The sequence below is a fragment of the Eleutherodactylus coqui genome, chromosome 7 (genome assembly GCF_035609145.1).
Source record: "Eleutherodactylus coqui strain aEleCoq1 chromosome 7, aEleCoq1.hap1, whole genome shotgun sequence".
Lineage (NCBI taxonomy): Eukaryota > Metazoa > Chordata > Amphibia > Anura > Eleutherodactylidae > Eleutherodactylus > Eleutherodactylus coqui.
The window spans coordinates 213680378-213699525 of record NC_089843.1 but is presented as its reverse complement, the minus strand read 5'-3'; positions in this window follow the sequence as shown (position 1 = coordinate 213699525).

Here is a 19148-nt window from a genome sequence, read left to right as displayed (position 1 = left end):
TAACAGCCGCTGTCGCACTTCTCCACAGCTCCCCGGCACTTGTCTTCAGTCTTCAGGCAATTCTTCCTGGTAGGGAAACGCTGCCTCTAATTGGTTCTCAAGCACCGCGGCTCAGCTAGTCAGAGCCAGCGCTTGATGAACCAATCACAGCCATTCAATTAGCATTGCGGACAGGTCGCAGATTGCACTCATCACCTAGCGACGGCGCAAAAAAAAAGGGTAAAAAATAAATTCTGTACTGCACATGTCAGATGGCGAGCCACTAGGTACATCCACAGTACAGATTTAAAACAGAAATGATAGGTACATGCGGACGCTGCTGCCGTCAGGGTCGGATTCCGCTGTGTGCTCCCACATGCGGAATCCAGCTCTGCTGTGTGCAGGTGGCTTAATAGCGCCCCTTTAAAGCCCCCACTTAGAAATAGTGTTCCTCTCAATGCCTCCCCTATAGTAATATTCCCTGTCTATGGCGCCCACTAAGTAATAATTCCCCTATGTGGCCCCTGCTTAGTAAAAGAGTCCCTTTTTGTGGCTCCCACTTAGTATTGCTGGCCCGTTCTAGCTGCCGAATCTCTGGCCGACAATGAAAACCTTCTTACAAACGCAGTCACACTGACACTGTACGGAGCACGGAGTGCAACATCCAACTTCTTCCCCCCATCTGCTGCACACTAAACTCTGACAGCAGGAAAGGGAGGAGTAAGATGGTGCACTGAGCAATCTGGCCGGCGTCAGTGTGACTGAGTGACTTTGTAAGAAGATTTTTATTGTTGGGTGGTAGCTCAGTACCAGGGCAACAAAAGTTCAACTAGTGGGGTGAGAGGTGGGGCCAATTGACCTCGCATCCCCTGCCCTGCTGGCCCTATAGCGTAAATGAGCCTCGTGAAGCGCAGAGTGTTAAGACAGCAGAAATGTAGTCCTAAGCTCTCGCTCACGACCTGAAGGTTGTGGGTTCAATCCCGACACGGTTCAGGTAGCTGGCTCAAGGTCGACTCAGCCTTCCATCCTTCCGAGGTTGGTAAAATGAGTACCCAGCTTGGTGGGGGGTGATAAATAAATTTCTTGAAAGAGCTGTGGAATAAGTTGGTGCTATACAAATAACAAGATTTATTTATATTTTATTTGCATGGACTGCTTCTATTAGTAGCACACCAATGCCTTTAACTCCTTCCCGCCCCATGAGGTAAGGGTACGTCATGGCAGGGTGGTACTTCCTGCCAAATGACGTACCCTTACGTCATAGGGAGATGCGACCCCCCCCCCCCTTTTAACCCCTTCCCTGCTGCGTTCTAAGTAGATCGCGGCAGGGAAAGGGTTCACAGAGGGAGCGCTCCCTCTGTGACTCCAGCCGATGTTATCGCGAGAGCCCAGCTGGTTGCTATGGCAACAGGACGCCAGATACCGACGTCCTGTATTGCCATCACCTAAGATCGCTGTAATAAGCGATAAGGCATGGCAGGAGAGAAGTCCTGCCATGCCTTATCACAGCGATCATTAGTGCGGTAGTAAAAGTCCCTTAGAGGGACACAGATGGTGTAAAAAGAAGAGAAAAATAAAGTACAAAAAATAAAAATGTAAAAAAAATTTTAAAAACCCTTTTTTTATGCTTTTTCTCATATTAGCATAACATTTTTTTTTTAAATTAAAAATCCCACATATTTGGTATCGACGTGTCCATAGCAACGTGTACAATAAATTGAACATGCATTTTATCCTGCGCGGCAAAAAGTGTTAAAAAAAATGCTAAAAAACCAGGGCAAAATGATAATTTTTAGCATTTTGCCTCCCAAAAACGCAATAAAAGTGATTAAAAAAAAGTGTGTGCCCCAAAATGGTACCAATAAAAACTACAGCTCGTCTTGCAAAAAATAAGCCCTCACAGAGCTCCATACAAAGAAAAATAAAAAAGTTATAGCACTTTTTTATTGTGGAAAAGTGGAAAAACCTAACAAAATATAAGAATTTTGGTATCGTTGCAACCGTACCGAACTGCAGAAAAAAATGCAGTGAGTCATTTATGCTGCATAATCAACGCTTTAAAAAAAAAATCTATGGCAGAATTGATGCATTTTCTCTCCCTACGATCATAAAAAAAAATTATAAAAGTTTTACAATATAGCCTATGTACCCAAAAATAGGACCGATAAAAACTACAGTTCGCCACGCAAAAAACAAGCCCTCATACGGCCGCGTCGGCGGAAAAATAAAAAAGTTGTGGCTTTTGCAAAATGGAGATGAAAAAAATACCAAAAATCGTTTGGTCCTCAACGCCAAAATAGGCCGTGTCCTTAAAGGGGTTGTCCCGCGCCGAAATGTTTTTTTTTTTTTTTTTTCAACCCCCCCCCCCGTTCGGCGCGAGACAACCCCGATGCAGGGGTTAAAAAAGAAAACCGGACAGTGCTTACCTGAATCCCCGCGCTCCTGTGACTTCTTACTTACCTGCTGAAGATGGCCGCCGGGATCTTCTCTCTCGGTGGACCGCAGGGCTTCTGTGCGGTCCATTGCCGATTCCAGCCTCCTGATTGGCTGGAATCAGCACGTGACGGGGCGGAGCTACAAGGAGCCGGCATCCAGCACGAGCGGCCCCATTCAGAAAAGAAGAAGACCCGGACTGCGCAAGCGCGTCTAATCTGGCGATTAGACGCTGAAAATTAGGCGGCACCATGGAGACGAGGACGCCAGCAACGGAACAGGTAAGTGAATAACTTCTGTATGGCTCATAATTAATGCACAATGTACATTACAAAGTGCATTAATATGGCCATACAGAAGTGTATAACCCCACTTGCTTTCGCGGGACAACCCCTTTAAGGGGTTAAAGCTGTCACAGTTGTGTCTTGAAGTCCCTGGACCTTGGTTCACAAGCTCTACATATACTCAGCTTTACTTAGATATAAAGTATGACACCATTGTGCAATATATTTGTCATGCAACATACAACTTTTACTATTTGAGGCGCTAATGGTTATTTCTAGCAATATCTCTGGAGAGCTATTATGTGGTTGGCGCACTTTAGAGAAACTAGTGAGAAGTTCTCTTTGACCTTGCTCCTGCTTCATTCTATCAGTAAGCATGGCCTTTCTCCTTGACATTTCAGAGATGTGTGGTTTACCTCCTGCCAAGACTCTTTCCTACACCTCTTATTTCAATGGTAATTCTCAGAGCTGAAGACCTGAGTAATCTGAGACAAATTGCTTGCTAGGGATACTCTGCCCGACAAGGCATTGACCATGACTGTTACTTCGTGTACCTCAAGGAACTAGACTGTTAAGAGCTGATCACCGAGAAGCAGAAAAGAAGCTTGGCAGCAATAAAGCCATGTAATCAAACCCTTTCTCGGTCTGCGCTATTGATTAGATACTTCTAAAAATTATTTTTATGGTGCTTTCACTGACAGGTTTTTGTGGCACATTTCCGGGCCGTCAACGTTTTTATGTCTCAATTATGGTGTAGGTCACGGTAAAAAATCTTTTGCACCTTCAAAGTGTTGTTCTAAATCTAGTAGTACAACCCCCTAAAATCCATTTTTATTCCAGATCTTATTGCAACAAAGGAGGAAAAACACCAAGCGGGGGATTAAATACTTTCGTAAGTCATGGTATGACAAATGGCTTGTATGTTATAATTAACGTTACCTATTAAGTAGCGCATATTATGTCACTCCATTTATGTTTCCTTCTCCACTCGCCCATATAATTATCATTGTTCATTGTCTTTTCTCTTTATAAATTGCTTTCATTTATAATCATCCTGTAATTATCAAATATATATTCATCCCGTGATTTGCAGACTCTTACAAAAGTTTACTGTGCAAGTTATAGAAGGCATACACATAAACATATTCATAGACTGGACTTCCATATGGGTATTCTATCATCTCTGGAAATGTGGTACTAAAGGTGGCATTCAAATAATAGAATAAGAGCTCTCCTTCATACACACATGGCCTTAAAAATATGTCACAGAGGGTGGGGGGCATGGCCGATCATGGATGGAGTAGGTCAAGTAGGCCTTGGATGGAGTAGGTGAAGCAGGCCTTGGATGGAGTAGGTCTAGTAGGCCTTGGATGGAGTAGGTGAAGCAGGCCTTGGATGGAGTAGGTCTAGTAGGCCTTGGATGGATAGGTCTAGTAGGCCTTGGATGGAGTAGGTGAAGCAGGCCTTGGATGGAGTAGGTGAAGCAGGCCTTGGATGGAGTAGGTGAAGCAGGCCTTGGATGGAGTAGGTCTAGTAAGCCTTGGATGGAGTCGGTGAAGCAGGCCTTGGATGGAGTAGGTCTAGTAGGGCCTTGGATGGAGTAGGTGAAGCAGGCCTTGGATGGAGTAGGTCTAGCAGGCCTTGGATGGAGTAAGTTGCAGAGTCTCATTGCTTCTCGTTTCTAGGCTGTTTATAACAGCTCAAGGCATTGTTTCATCTGGATATAGCGGTACATCTGCTGTCTTCAACCATGATGGACAAATTTAAAAAGAAAGTGGCTTTAGTGAAACTCACAGATTTTTTTTCCCGGTGGCAAGCTTTCCTTAACATGGCCCAATAGGCAGCAGCAGACCATGGGAGTATCTCTCCACTGCATCGGCACGCTTCTCTCCATCCGGTGTGTCTTTGCCCTATCAGTGCATTCTGCTTCTGGGGGCGATGTGGAACCAATGGTGGAACAAAATAGCTGCAGATTACACTCTCCTTTTTCTTCAGCCACTGTCTTCAGGGAAGCCATACCCCGTATACTACCAGAATTATGCAGGTATGCTGCAGAATTCAAACCAGCCACTGTTTCACATGCTTCGTAATATCGGTGTTTCATATATTCACGGGGTTCATCCTGTACACTCCTCCATTACTGATAAGCCCTTTACTGAAAATCTGCTCAAAAGTCTTTCAAGTGATCTAAGATCCTCTCTACAAGCTCATATACATAGCCTCATGCAAACTCTCCTCTGAAAAGGAAGATGAAATAGTTGCGATGCGGGCTAAAGTTATAGACCTGGAGGATCGTTCCCACCAGAACAACATCCACTTCCGCAGAATCCCTGAGTCGATTAACCCTTTCCAATCCACTGTCTGACCTCAGAAGACATTATGATTTAAGGCTGTACAGCTCCGATGTTGGAAGACGTCCGTCGGGGCTCTCTTACTGTATATTGCCAGCCTCTCTGCTGTCAGAGCCTATCCAACGAGTCACCTCATGCAGTACTGGCTTTAGCCAGTATATAGTGCTGTAAGCCGCCTAGGAAAATCAGGATACAAATTGGATTGGAAAGGGTTAAACCTGATAAGCTTCAGAGATCATAATACTCCATATTGTTGGGGATTTCCGGGGAAACCTTTGCCATCCAAAGATGGTTCCAAAGCTACAGCATCATCCCCGTCAGAAGCTATGCAATTGCTGGCCGATTGGAGACTTGCACCGTCCTCGGCTTCGTCTAGTGGAAAGAAACAACGTAATCCACACCATCTGCCAGAGGAATGGTCTTTAGCTATTGGAGTGACTCTTGTTTATGATAACGGCGAGCTCTATATTTGCTTTTCTCCTGAGATATGTATTTTTTTTATCTCAATGTAGGATAATTCTGTAGTGGTTGATGTACTACATGTTGACTTATACGCTAGAAATTATGTTTATTACTGTCTAGTTTATGGTCCTCACTATACATTAGTTGAAGGGGTAATTTTAGCACCTTTTCGGCTTCTTTAATGCTCTTCCTGAACCCCTTCTACACTTTACTATAGCGTGATCACTTTTTTACCAGATGTATTTCTCGCAGCCTTTGTTGGTTAGTTTTATTATGTTGTGGCATTGAGTCTCTATTATATGTATCCAGGGTAAAAAAACTGTCACAATATCATGGGTTCGCTATATATTCTTAACATACTTCTTTCTCCTCACCACTGTGTTTAAAACAACATCTATGGGAGCCCCAGTTATAGGGGGAAACATGACAGTAGTCACTAACAGAACTGATTTGGGTCTTCTAGGACCCTGCAGCTCTGCTATGGCAAGGAGCACCCAGTGGTCACATGATCGCTGGGTCGAATAGCGGAAGTAACACTACAGGAGCTTTAATCCTGCGTCGTATTTTTACTATCAGACAGGATTAAAGCCCAGGACGAAGTGCCGTAAATTTACTGTGCATGGTCCTTAAGAAGTTATGCAATCTTGTTTACGGTGGGAGGGTATAAAGCGTACATTTAATATATTATGCGTCCAGGAACACATTTGCTATGGGAAGACTTATTCCGTTTAAAACATAAAACATGTTTTTTCTGCTCCAACGGTCTCAAAAAAAAGGGGAGTTTCAACTGTCGTACGGAATACATTAGTGTTTAAACTACTTGATGCAATTATTGATGAAAACGGTAGATACGTAGTCTTGGTATACAAGCTTAATAATTGAGCTTACATTATAGCTTTTCTGTACGCTCCCAACACCGGGCAACTGCGCTTTAAGAAATTGCCTGGTATTATTGATAAAGCTAAAAAAAGGTGCTTTAATTGTATTGGAGAATTATATACAATAACTACGTGGCCCTCTTTAGATTCATCGGCCATTTCTAAATCCAACTCATCATCTGACCTCTTCCAGCTCATGCATAAACAAAAGCTGCTAGATGTCTGGAGGCTTCAGTATTTACTAGAGCGAGACTACACATTTTTTTCTCATCCTCATAGGTCATATTCCAGAAGTAGTCTTTCTTTTACAGACAAGCTATTTTACAAAATTTTGTCTCCTGCAATAGGTCTAATAAGTTGGTCTGACTATGTTCCTATACACATGATAATGACTGAACATTTTAACCCTTTGCAATCCAATTTTGGATTCAGTGTTTTCCTAGGGAGCTTTCTCTTTCTACCATTATACAATGGCGCCATCTGCTGGCTTGAGCCAGTACTGCAGTATGGGACAAGCTAGAGAGGCCCCCGATAACCAAACGGCCTGTATTAAACAGTAAGAATACCCTGCCGGATGTCTTCTGACATTGGAGCTGTACAGCCTTCAATCAGAATGTCTGAAGACGTCAGACAGTGGATGAAAAGGGTTAATCAACCTCCTTCCATCCCATGGAAAATTAACTCTTACTTCATTTGACCAAATACCTCCAGCAATTCCCCGTAACCTTAAAGGGGTTGTCCCGCGAAACAAAGTTGGGGTATACACTTCTGTATGGCCATATTAATGCACTTTGTAATATACATTGTGCATTAAATATGAGCCATACAGAAGTTATTCCCTTACCTGTTCCGTTGCTAGCGTCCTCGTCTCCATGGTGCCGTCTAATTTTCAGCGTCTAATCGCCCGATTAGACGCGCTTGCGCAGTCCGGTCTTCTCCCTTCTGAATGGGGCCGCTCGTGCCAGAGAGCTGCTCCTCGTAGCTCCGCCCCGTCACATGTGCCGATTCCAGCCAATCAGGAGGCTGGAATCGGCAATGGACCGCACAGAAGACCTGCGGTCCACCGAGGGTGAAGATCCCGGCGGCCATCTTCACAAGGTAAGTAAGAAGTCACCGGAGCGCGGGGATTCGGGTAAGTACTATCCGTTTTGTTTTTTTTTAAACCCTGCAGCGGGTTTGTCTCACGCCGAACGGGGGGGCTATTGAAAAAAAAAAAAAACGTTTCGGCGCGGGACAACCCCTTTAAATGAGTTTTTCTCTTTTAATTGTAATAATGAAGTGGGTGATTTGACAGTATGGTGTGCGCATAAAGCTTTTATTTGCGGCCACTATATTAGCATAGCCGCCAAAAAAGATCAAGGGTGATGGAGGCTTCTCTTCTCAGAATTACAACTTCACTACTTCATTTATCTCAACTTGATAAACAATCTTACTGCCCCATTAGAGCCCGGGAATTGAGCAGATTACATCAAAAGCTACATGCTTGTAATCTATTTAAATACGGCCTAACATTGAGAAACCTCAAAGCTTCTTATTATAGCCACTGTGATATAGCGGGATCCTTACTAGTAAATCGCTTAAAAGCAATCTCTTCCAAAACAAAACATCCCTTTTATATATAACTCTGTGGGGGGAGAAAAAATGTAATCCTCAAGAAATTTCCAATAATATTGCAGATTATTCTTCCTTTAATATTGTAAAAGTGGATTCCACAGTTGTGTAGCCGGCCGATGCTGTATTTGGAAAATTTCTGGAACTCCCCTCCCTACCCCCAGATCAGATTGATATTTTATCTATGACTTTCACCTTGTCTGAAGTGTCCAAAACTAGTGCCTCTATAAAAGTCAACAAAGCTCCAGGGCCTGATAGGCTAACCAATGACTACTACAAACAATTCAACCCTTTCCAATCCACTGTCTGACGTCTAAAGACATTCCGATTGAAGGTTGTACAGCTCCGATGTCGGAAGACGTTCATCAGGGTATTCTTACTTTATATTACTGGCCGCTGTGTTATCGGGGGGCCTTTCCAGCGTGTCCCATACCGCAGTACTGGCTCTAGCCAACAGATGGTGCCATTGTATAATGTCAGAAAGAGAAAACCCCCTAGGAAACTCTGAATCTAAAATTGGATTGCAAAGGGTTAACTCAACATGGATCCCTCTTTTTTTTAATATCTTGAACCACGTCAAGTCAAGTGGTACTCCTCCTAGAGAAATGCTGTTACCATAATTACTAGAGAAGAGCAAGCACGCTCGGATAAAGCAGTTACTCGAGTGAGCATCGCTCTTCTCGAGTAAATGCTTACTGGTCCGAGCAGGCTCGGGGGGAGGGCGGGGGTGAGCAGGGGGCGGCAGGGGGAGAGAGATTTCTCACTCTCCCCCTCACTAGCCCCCACTCACCCTCGCCCCCCCCCCCCCCCCCCCCCCGGGCCTGCTCGGACCAGTAAGCAGTTACTTGAGAAGAGCGATGCTCGATCGACCAACTGCTTTATCCGAGCGTGCTCGCTCATCTCTAATTATTACCCTTTTACTAAACCTGGTAAATCAGCAGATCGGCCGGGTAACTTCCGCCCAATCTCACACCTCAATAAAGACATTTATGCTAAAATATTAGCTCCTTGACTAGCTGAAATCCTTCCTTCCATAACTTCAAGAGATCAGGTGGGATCAGTCAAGGGGCGTCAGTCTTTGGATGGGACCAGAAGATTTCTGGACATACTTGGGGTTGCAGAAGTTGATTGGGTGCCTTTTTTGCTGCTATATCTTGATGTAGAGAAGGCATTTGACTGAGTATATTGGGATTACCTTGCTGCAGTTTTAAGCAAATTTGGGATTTCGGGAGAGGCCGAATGAGCTATTATGTCCTTATACACTCACCCATCAGTGATTAATGTGGTAGACCTTTGTTTCTTATATTTAAGGACTCTATAGTGATGAGGTGTGTTCCATGGGATTGGCGCATAACAAATGTGGTGACGATATTTAACCCCTTCCCGCTGCAGGGCGTAAGTTTACGTCCTGGCAGCCTGGTACTTCCCGAGACAGGACGTAAACTTACGTCCTGGAGATAGCGCAGGATCACATATGATCCCGCGCTATCCCGCAGCGGGAGCCGGCTGTCAGTCATAGCCCGCGTCCCGCTGCACAGTGGGGGGGCATCGGAGATGTGCCCCCCGCTGTTAACCCCTTCCCTGCCGCGATTCAAGCAGATCGCGGCAGGGAAAGAGTTCACAGAGGGAGTGGACTCCCTCTGTGTCTCCGGCCGACTCTCGCGATAACATCGCGAGAGCTCGGCCTGTCACCATGGTAACAGGACGCCAGACACTGGCATCCTGTATTGCCTATGCCTATGATCGCTGTATAAGCGATAAGGCATGGCAGAGCAGTAGCTCTGCCATGCCTTATGACAGCGATCATCAGGGCAGTGGTTAAAGTCCCTCAGAGGGACACAAACAGTGTAAAAAAAACAAAGATTAAAAAAATGAATTTAAAAAAATGTTTTCTCAGATTAGCATAAAAAAAGGTAAAAAAAAAAATAAACCCCCACATACTTGGTATTGTTGCGTCCGTAACGACGCATACAATAAGATGCACATGCTTTTGACTGTGCACGGAAAAAAAACGCTAAAAAACTGAGCCAAAATGCTGATTTTTAGCATTTTGCCTCACTAAAAACGCAATAAAAGTGATCAAAAAAGGCATATGTACCCCAAAATGGTCCTAGTAAAAAGTACAGCTCGTCTTGCAAAAAATAAGCCCTCATAGAGCTCCGTACATCGAAAAATAAAAAAGTTATAGGACTTTGAATGCAGCAATTTAGAATAGAAAAAAGATTTCCAAAAAAAAAGGGGTTTTATTGCGGAAAAGTGGGAAAACCTAAAAAAAAGGTAAGAATTTTGGTATTGTTGTAACCGTACCGACCCGCAGAAAAAATGGATTGTCTTATTTATGCTGCATGATTAACGCTGTAAAAAAGAAATAAAAAAATCTATGGCAGAATTGATGCGTTTTCTCTCCCTGCTATCATAAAAAAAAAAAAAAAGTTTTACGATATAGTCTATGTACCCAAAAGTGGCACCGATAAAAACTACAGTTCGCCAGGCAAAAAACAAGCCCTTATACGGCCGCATCGACGGAAAAATAAAAAAGTTATGACTTTTGTTAAACGGAGAAGAAAATCCGCCAAAAATTGTTGTGTCTTTAACCCCAAAATAGGCCGTGTCATGAAGGGGTTAAAAAGGGGTCAATGAGGAGGTAAGTTCTAGATTGGACTAAGGAGAGTTATTGCATCTTGCATCTTGTATACCTTGATTTTTCAGCGTTTGATACTGTGCCACATGAAAAGTTGGTATGTAAAATGAGAATGCTTGCTCTAGGAGAGAATGTGTGTAAGTGGGTAAGTAACTGGTCAGTGATAGAAAGCAGAGGGGGGTATTAATGGTACATCCTCTGATTGGGTCACCGTTACTAGTGAGGTACCACGGGGGGCAGTATTGGGCCCTATTCATTTTAAAATCTTTATTAGGCTGCCTGCACATGAGTGATACGAATTCCGCATGTAGAAGCCCGCTGCGGAATCTGGCTCTGACCCCGACCGGCGACCCTGCGTACCTTCGCTTTCTGTATTACGCATGACTGTGGAAGCTCACCGTCGGTCATGCACAGTACAGATTTCTTTTAAAGGGGTTGTCCCGCGGCAGTAAGTGGGTCTATACACTTCTGTATGGCCATATTAATGCACTTTGTAATGTACATTGTGCATTAATTATGAGCCATACAGAAGTTATCAAAAGTTTTATACTTACCTGCTCCGTTGCTAGCGTCCTCGTCTCCATGGTGCCGACTAATTTTCGGCCTCTAATGGCCAAATTAGCTGCGCTTGCGCAGTCCGGGTCTTCTGCTGTCTTCAATGGGGCCGCTCGTGCAGAATGCCGGCTCCGTGTAGCTCCGCCCCATCACGTGCCGATTCCAGCCAATCAGGAGGCAGAGAGAGAGGATCCCGGCGGCCATCTTCAGCAGGTGAGTATGAAGACGCCGGACCGCCGGGATTCGGGTAAGTACTACCCGGTTTGTTTTTTTAACCCCTGCATCGGGGTTGTCTCGCGCCGAACGGGGGGGGGGGGGGGGGTTAAAAAAAAACAAAACCCCGTTTCGGCGCGGGACAACCCCTTTAAATAGTTGTTTCTCCAGCATCGTCACTAGGCAATGATGCAGGTACCCACGGCCAATCGCAATATTAATTGTGGATGGGCTGCGGGTCGGATGGCTTCTATTATCTTCAATGGAAGTTGTCCGTACTGATTCTGTACAAAAATAGAGCATGCTGCGATTTTAAATTCGCTTGCGAAAATCGCAATCGCTATCCGCTTATTTGAGCGGACATGCAAATGTTTTATTTTTTCAATGGGTGCGGAATACCGTGAATCATCCGCACAGGTGACGATAGCGGATTCCGCAATTGAAATTGGATCGTGTGCAGGCAGCCTAAATGACCTGGTAGAGGGATTGTACAGTAAATATCAATATTTCCGGATGATACAAGACTATGTAAAGAAATGAACACAAGAGAGGACACAATGCAGTTGCAAATGAATCTGGATACGTTGGGTACTTGGGCAGAAAAATGGCAAATGAAGTGTAACACTGATAAAGGTAAGGTTCTGCACATGGTCAGAGGAAATACATGTCACCATTACACACTAAAGGGGAAACCACTGGGGAACACTGACATGGAGAAGGACTTGGGGATTTTAGTCAACTGTAAGCTTAACTGGAGCAACCAGTGTCAGGCAGCTGCTGCCAAGGCAAATAGGATCATAGGGTGAATCAAAAGAAGTCTAGGGGCGTATGATGAGAACATTGTTCTTCTTCTTGTCAAGTCATTGGTCAGACCACACATGGAATATTGTGGACAGACATTTGTTATATTACGATCTATGGCTAGCATAACACAGTAGTAGTTGTACTCTTTGTTTCATCTCATATGTTGTTACATTACATAAAAACCAAAGGAAGGAATCCTGAATCTATGTATCTGTCTGTCTGTTCAGAATATGTATGGATTCACCTGTCCAGTGAATATTGCAATCTAATTTCCCTATTTCCTCCATTCATATACAAACACATAATTAATGCATACAAAGCTTATGCAAATGATTGTCTGGCTAAAAACGACACCACGGCTTTTGTACTGTAAACCTTATCACTACGCCAACTGCAAAAAATACATATTGATGACCTATCCTCCGTATAGGTCATCAATAGTTAATTGCTAGGGACCCACAACTCAGGATCCCCGGCAATGAGCTGATTGCCCGTCCTACTTCCAGTGCAGACATCATTATAGGGGACGGGAGTGGAAGTGTTATAGCTAGCTTCACTCCCATTAAAATCAATGGGAGCTGAAGCCGCCTATGACACTTCCGGCACTTCCGCCTCCAACACCGGCATCAGACACAGCAGTGTAATAGCCGCTTCAGCTCCCATTGATTGCAATGGGAATGAAGTTCGCTATTGCACTTCTTCTTCTGTCCCCCTGGATAGAGATGAGCGAACGTACTCGTTTAGGGCGATTTTGCAATCGAGCACCGCCTTTTTCGAGTAACTGACTACTCGGGTGAAAACATTCGGGGGGTGTCGGGGGCGGCAGGGGTAGCAGTGGGGAACAGGGGGGAGCTCTCTCTCTTTCTCTCCCCCCCACTCCCCTCTGCTACCCCCCGTTCACCCCCGGCGCCCCTCGAATCTTTTTGCCCGAGTAATCAGTTACTCGAAAAAAGCGGTGCTCGATTGCGAAATCGCCCTAAACGAGTACATTCGCTCATCTCTACCCCTGGACGATGTCTGGTCCCACTTCACTGAAAGTGGGGCCGGTCAATCAGCTTATCGTTGGGGTCCCCAACGATTAATTATTGAGGACTTATCCGATTGTGAAAAAATGCGCTCATGTGAACAACCCATTAAGATCAATGGGTCCTATTCACTGGGCATTAAACGCACAAGATTTGCAAATACGTTTGTGTGAGCGATCCCTTAAAGAGTAAGATACAAGACCAAAGTAAGACTGCAATGTCCTTATGTGAACTGACATTAACTTTTTTTATGGTACGACTTTCATTCTTGCTATTGAAGTAGCCAAATGATATTGTGTGCAGCTTAGATGTCCAGGAAGAGAATTTGCATTTTCATTTCTAATATATAATGACTTAGCGGTTGCCAGGGAGAGCTCGTATATTTAGACTAAACACCTACACTGAATTACACGGGTGTGTATTGTGATTAGACTGATAGAAGTAGGACACGGCTATAAATTCCATCGGATCATGTTTACCAAAGATTAATGAGCAGGTTACAAAGTCATACAGGAGAACTGCTCAGGACTTAGGACCCACTGAGATAGTTGTATTTTCGAGTTATGCGCTGTTCTTGAATTCCACAAACAGCACACAATCCCATAATAGCCTATGACTCATAGACTGGTAGAGTTGGAAGGGACCTCCAGGGTCATTGAGTCCAACTCCCTGCTCAGTGCAGGATTCACTAAATCATCCCAGACAGATATTTGTCCAGCCTTTGTTTGAACACTTCCATTGAAGGAGAACTCACCACCTCGTGTGGCAGCTCATTGATCACCCTCACTATCAGAAAGTTTTTTCTAATATCTAATCTGTGTCTCCTCTCTTTCAGTTTCATTCCATTGGTTCTAGTCTTTCCTTGTGCAGATGAGAATAGGGCTGATCCCTCTGCACTGTGACAGCCCTTCAGATATTTGTAGACAGCTATTAAAGGGGTTGTCTCGAGGAAGCAGTGAAATTTTTTTTTGCCCAGTCCCCCTAATTAAGCATACATTACTCAGCCCCCCTGTAAATGACTTTTCTAGCTGGTTTGTACTTACAGTTCCAGCGTTTCAGCAACTTATAAAAAGTTTCCCCAAGATGGCCGCCGGCTCTTTTCCCGTCGCTTGCTGTAGCTCGACATGCGCGCTCCCGAGACGCTACCAGCTGTGTCTCCCTGACAACCAGACGCCCCGCAGCCGCCGACCGGACCCCGGGATTGAACGCGGCCTACCAGTCACCCACCGCCAGGCAGCAGGTAACCGGCGCTAGCCCCCGGCTCCCCCGCGCTAGCCCCGGCTTCCCCGCGCTAGCCCCGGCTTCCCCGCGCTAGCCCCCGGCTCCCCAGCGCTACGCCCCGGCTCCCCAGCGCTACGCCCCGGCTCCCCAGCGGTAGGCCCCGGGGCCCAGCGGTAGGCCCCGGGGCCCAGCGGTAGGCTCCGGGGCCCAGAGGTAGGCCCCGGCTCCCCAGCGGTAGGCTCCGGCGCCCAGCGGTAGGCTCTGGGGCCACAGCGGTAGGCTCCGGGGCCACAGCGGCAGTCAGTCACGCGTCACCCCCGTCAGTCCGTCACCCATCACTTACCTGGGCGGCTGGGCTGGGCTGGGCTGGGCGGCTCGGCTGGGCGGCTTCTCGGCGCGGCTGGGTGGCTCTGCACCTTCCTCTAAGAGAGGATGGTAGCAGAATGGCCGCTCCAGCGCGCTCCCGAGAAGATACAACTCGTCTGCGCATGCGCAGAAGAGCTGTAGCGGCGAGCACACTGAAGCGGCTCGTGCTCAGAGCAGAAGACCGGACTGTGCAAGCGCGTCTAAAAAAGCAAACCGCCAGCAAATTTAGACGGAACCATGGAGACGGGGACGCTAGCAACGGAGCAGGTAAGTGAATAACTTCTGTATGGCTCATAATTAATGCACGATGTATATTACAAAGTGCATTATTATGGCCATACAGAAGTGTATAACCCCACTTGATTTCGTGAGACAACCCCTTTAAGTCTCCTCTCAGACTTCTTTTTTGCAAGCTAAACATTTTTCCAGATCCTTTAACCGTTCCTCATAGGACATGATTTGCAGACCGCTCACCATCTTGGTAACTGTTCTCTGAACTTGCTCCAGTTTGTCTATGTCTTTTTTTAAAGTGGGGTGCCCAGAACTGGACACAGTATTCCAGATGAGGTCTGACTAAGGAAGAGTAGAGGGCGATAATTACCTCATGTGATCTAGACTCTATGCTTCTCTTAATACATCCCAGAATTGTGTTTACCTTTTTTGCTGCTGCATCACATTGTTGACTCATGTTCAGTCTATGATCTATTAGTATACCCAAGTCTTTTTCACATGTGCTGCTACTTAGCCCAATTCCTCCCATTCTGTATGTGCTTTCTAAATGTTTCTTGCCCAGATGTAGGACTTTGCATTTCTCCTTGTTAAATACCATTCTGTTAGTCGCTGCCCCCTGTGCAAGCTTTTCTAGATCTTTTTGAATACTCTCTCTCTTCCCTAGTGTTAGCTTTCCCTCCTAGCTTTGTGTCATCGGCAAATTTGATCAATTTTCCATCAATTCCCTCCTTCAGATCATTTATAAAAATGTTGCACAACACTGGGCCTAGGACAGAGCCTTGTGGTACCCCAATTGATACATTCTTCCACTTGAATGTGCAGCCATTTATGACCACTCTTTGAGTACGATCACTCAGCCAGCTGTGAATCCACCTAACAGTTGCCTTGTCAATCCCATATTTGGTCATTTTTTTCAATAAGTATAGCATGGGATACTTTGTCAAATGCTTTACTAAGGTCAAGATATACTATATCTACCGCGTTTCCCTGATCAACCCAATCAGTGATACTATCATAGAAGGAAATTAGATGAGTCTAGCATGACTTGTTTGTTACAAACCCATGCTGGCTCTAGTTAATTACTCTATTTTTATCCAAGTACTTGCATACATGCTGTTTAATAATTTGTTCAAAGATCTTTCCCAGTATAGAAGTCAGGCTCACAGGCCTGTAGTTTCCTGGATCCACCTTCTTCCCTTTTTTGAAGATAGGGACAACATTTGCCCTTTTTCAATCTTCTGGGACTTCTCCTGTTCTCCAGGAATTTTCAAAGATTATGGCAAGTGGTTCAGCAATTACCTCCACTGCTTCCTTTAGTATTCTAGGATGTAATTCATCTAGACCCTGAGATTTGCATTTATTTAAGTTAGCTAAGTGTTCCCTCACCATTTCTCTGCTTACAGATAGCCTGCATTCTTTTATTCCCCCAATAGCACAGGGAGGATCAGTTGATATTCCATTTACTTTCTGATAGAAAACAGATACAAAATAGGAATTTAAAAGTTCAGCCTTTTCAACATCATTCTTAACCAATTCACCATTTTCATCTTGTAAGCATCCAATAACATCTTTGACTTTTCTTTTGCTTTTGACATACTACCAAAATCCTTTTTTATTGCTTTTGGCCTCTGTTGCAAGCTTCAATTCATTATTAGCTTTAGCTTTTCTGACACTTGCTCTACAGCTCCTGCAGACCACATTATATTCTTCTTTAGATTTTTCCCCCTATTCCCATTTGATAAAGAGATTTTTCTTCCGTTTTAGCGTGTGTTTAAGTTCTGTGTTCATCCATCCTGATCTCTTTAAATGCTTCCCATTCTTCCTTCTTTTAGGGATTGTTAACGATCGTACTTTAAGAATCCCATTTCACAATATTTCCCAACCTTCTTAGACATTTCTGTTCTTAAGAACATCCAGCCGTTGGATTTTTCCTCCCTTCTTTCTGAGTCCATTAAAATCTGTCTTTCTGAAATCCAACCTTGAGGTCTGAGTTTTCTCAGGTCTTCCTCCCCTTTTTATCCAAAGTTCAAGGATAGCATGATCACTGCCTCCTAAGGTCCCAGCCACCCTTACTTCCTCAACCAGCAGATCCCCTTGTTTTCTCTTCTCCATTTTGGAAGATAAAGTTGTCAGCAAGAGCGGATAAGAATTTATTGGATCCATTACTTTTACCTGAGATTCCCAACAAATGTCTGGATCGTTAAAATCTCCCATAATCACTATGTCATGCTTTTTTGAGGGTATGAGGGTATTCACAGACTGCATGCTCTGTTCTTGGCCATTTTCAAGGACAACAATAACAAATCCAATGTGTGGGTTCTCTGAATACCAGAAGGTACATGGACGACTGTCTATGTGTTTTCTGATGTGTTTTACGCTTGGTTTTCACAAAATTCAGCCACAGCCACGTGAATACAGACTAAGGCCAGACTCACACGAGCATATATGAATTTGTATGTGCATAGCATTTTTGTGGAACACACATTGTTTTTTTTGCGTATGCATTGCTGTACTTTTTCTGTGTGCAAAGCATGTGCATTTGCACGCGGCAAAAAAATACACATCTGGATAGGGAGGAAAAGAGAAAATGGATTACACCAGTCAGAGACCATGTCCCTTGTGACCTCTGGAGGTAACCTGTGATCACTGTGTACATGTAGAACTGGTATCTGCAATGTTGACTGCATTATATAGAGGTTACTAGAGCCCAGCCACTGTATCTAAACCGTCAAACTAAAAATCTTGTCTGAACTTTAGCACCCGGCCCCGTGAGGCTTTAGCTACGCCCCTGCTGTTGGGGTTCCTTGAGGACTGGAGTTTGGAAACACTGCCCTATCATGAGCACAGGTCATCAATAGTGTAATCCTGGAAAAACCCTTTAATATTCATACTTTAATTGCTGCTTAAGTAAATATAATTAGGCTGTGGCTTGAATTACTATACAGATAGTCCCCTACTTGCGAACATTCGACTTACGAATTTCCCAAGATACGAACTATCTGTCCTGCACAGTATGATGTCATGCTATGGCATGACATCATACTGTGCAGGGACCGGGCAGGCTTCTATCAAGCCTGATAGAAGCCTGTCCGGTCAGATCGCGGCTGCTAAGCAGCCGGGGGCCTTCTGAAAGGCCCTAGGGCTGTCTATGCAGAGCGACTATCAAGCCATGCACTCTGGGGCCTTTCAGGAGGTCCCCGGCTGCCTAGCAACCGCACAGAGTCCCGCGATCTCATCGTGGGACGCTGTACGGGCCCCCTGAACATCGGGTGCAGGCTGTTTCTTACAGCGGGCACCCGGCGGCAGCAGTTCCGACGAGCCGTCAGAGCGGTATTTAAAGTGTTAACAGTTCCGACAAGTGGCGCGGCTCGTCAGAACTGCTGCCGCCGGGTGCCCGCTGTAAGAACAGCCGGCACCTGACGTTGTATAGAGCGGGATCCAATCGCGATCCCGCTCCATACAAGCATTTGTTCGGACTTGCGAACAAATCGACTTGCGAACACGTAGGGGACTAACTGTAGTTCAGTTTCCTATCAACAAGGTGGTGGTGGCATATTACTATAGTACCCCATAAATTATAGTGCCGATCCTGGGTCTAAACCAGCCATTGCTTTCAGTGATACTCTTTGTGGATCACAATGATGAACAGATACATAACTTTCATAACCTCAGACAAACTAAGTGCATGTCTGTACTGGCCACAAAGCCTTACATAGGGAAATGTGACTAATGGCTGGCGGAAGGTGTGACCCTGTTATTCCAGTTTAACAGAGAGCTGAGAATCGGGATCATTCCACAACAGTTCTTCCTCGGAAGACACTCCAATAAATAAGATTTTACTGCCCTATGACAGGACCAGACTTTTATGATGAATCCTGAAGAAGAGCAGATGCTCTTCCATCAGTTTACAAATAGCAGAACCCGTAAAGGAATGTATCCAGTAACACACACACAACAATGGTAATTACAGCTCGAACCTACCGGGTTTCTATTTCCTGCTTTGGTCTGTGATAGTCCCAGCATGCTTATCAAGTTTCGTAAGTTATGCTGAAACTAGAAACAATGTAAACAGAATGTTGAAAAACATGTATTAT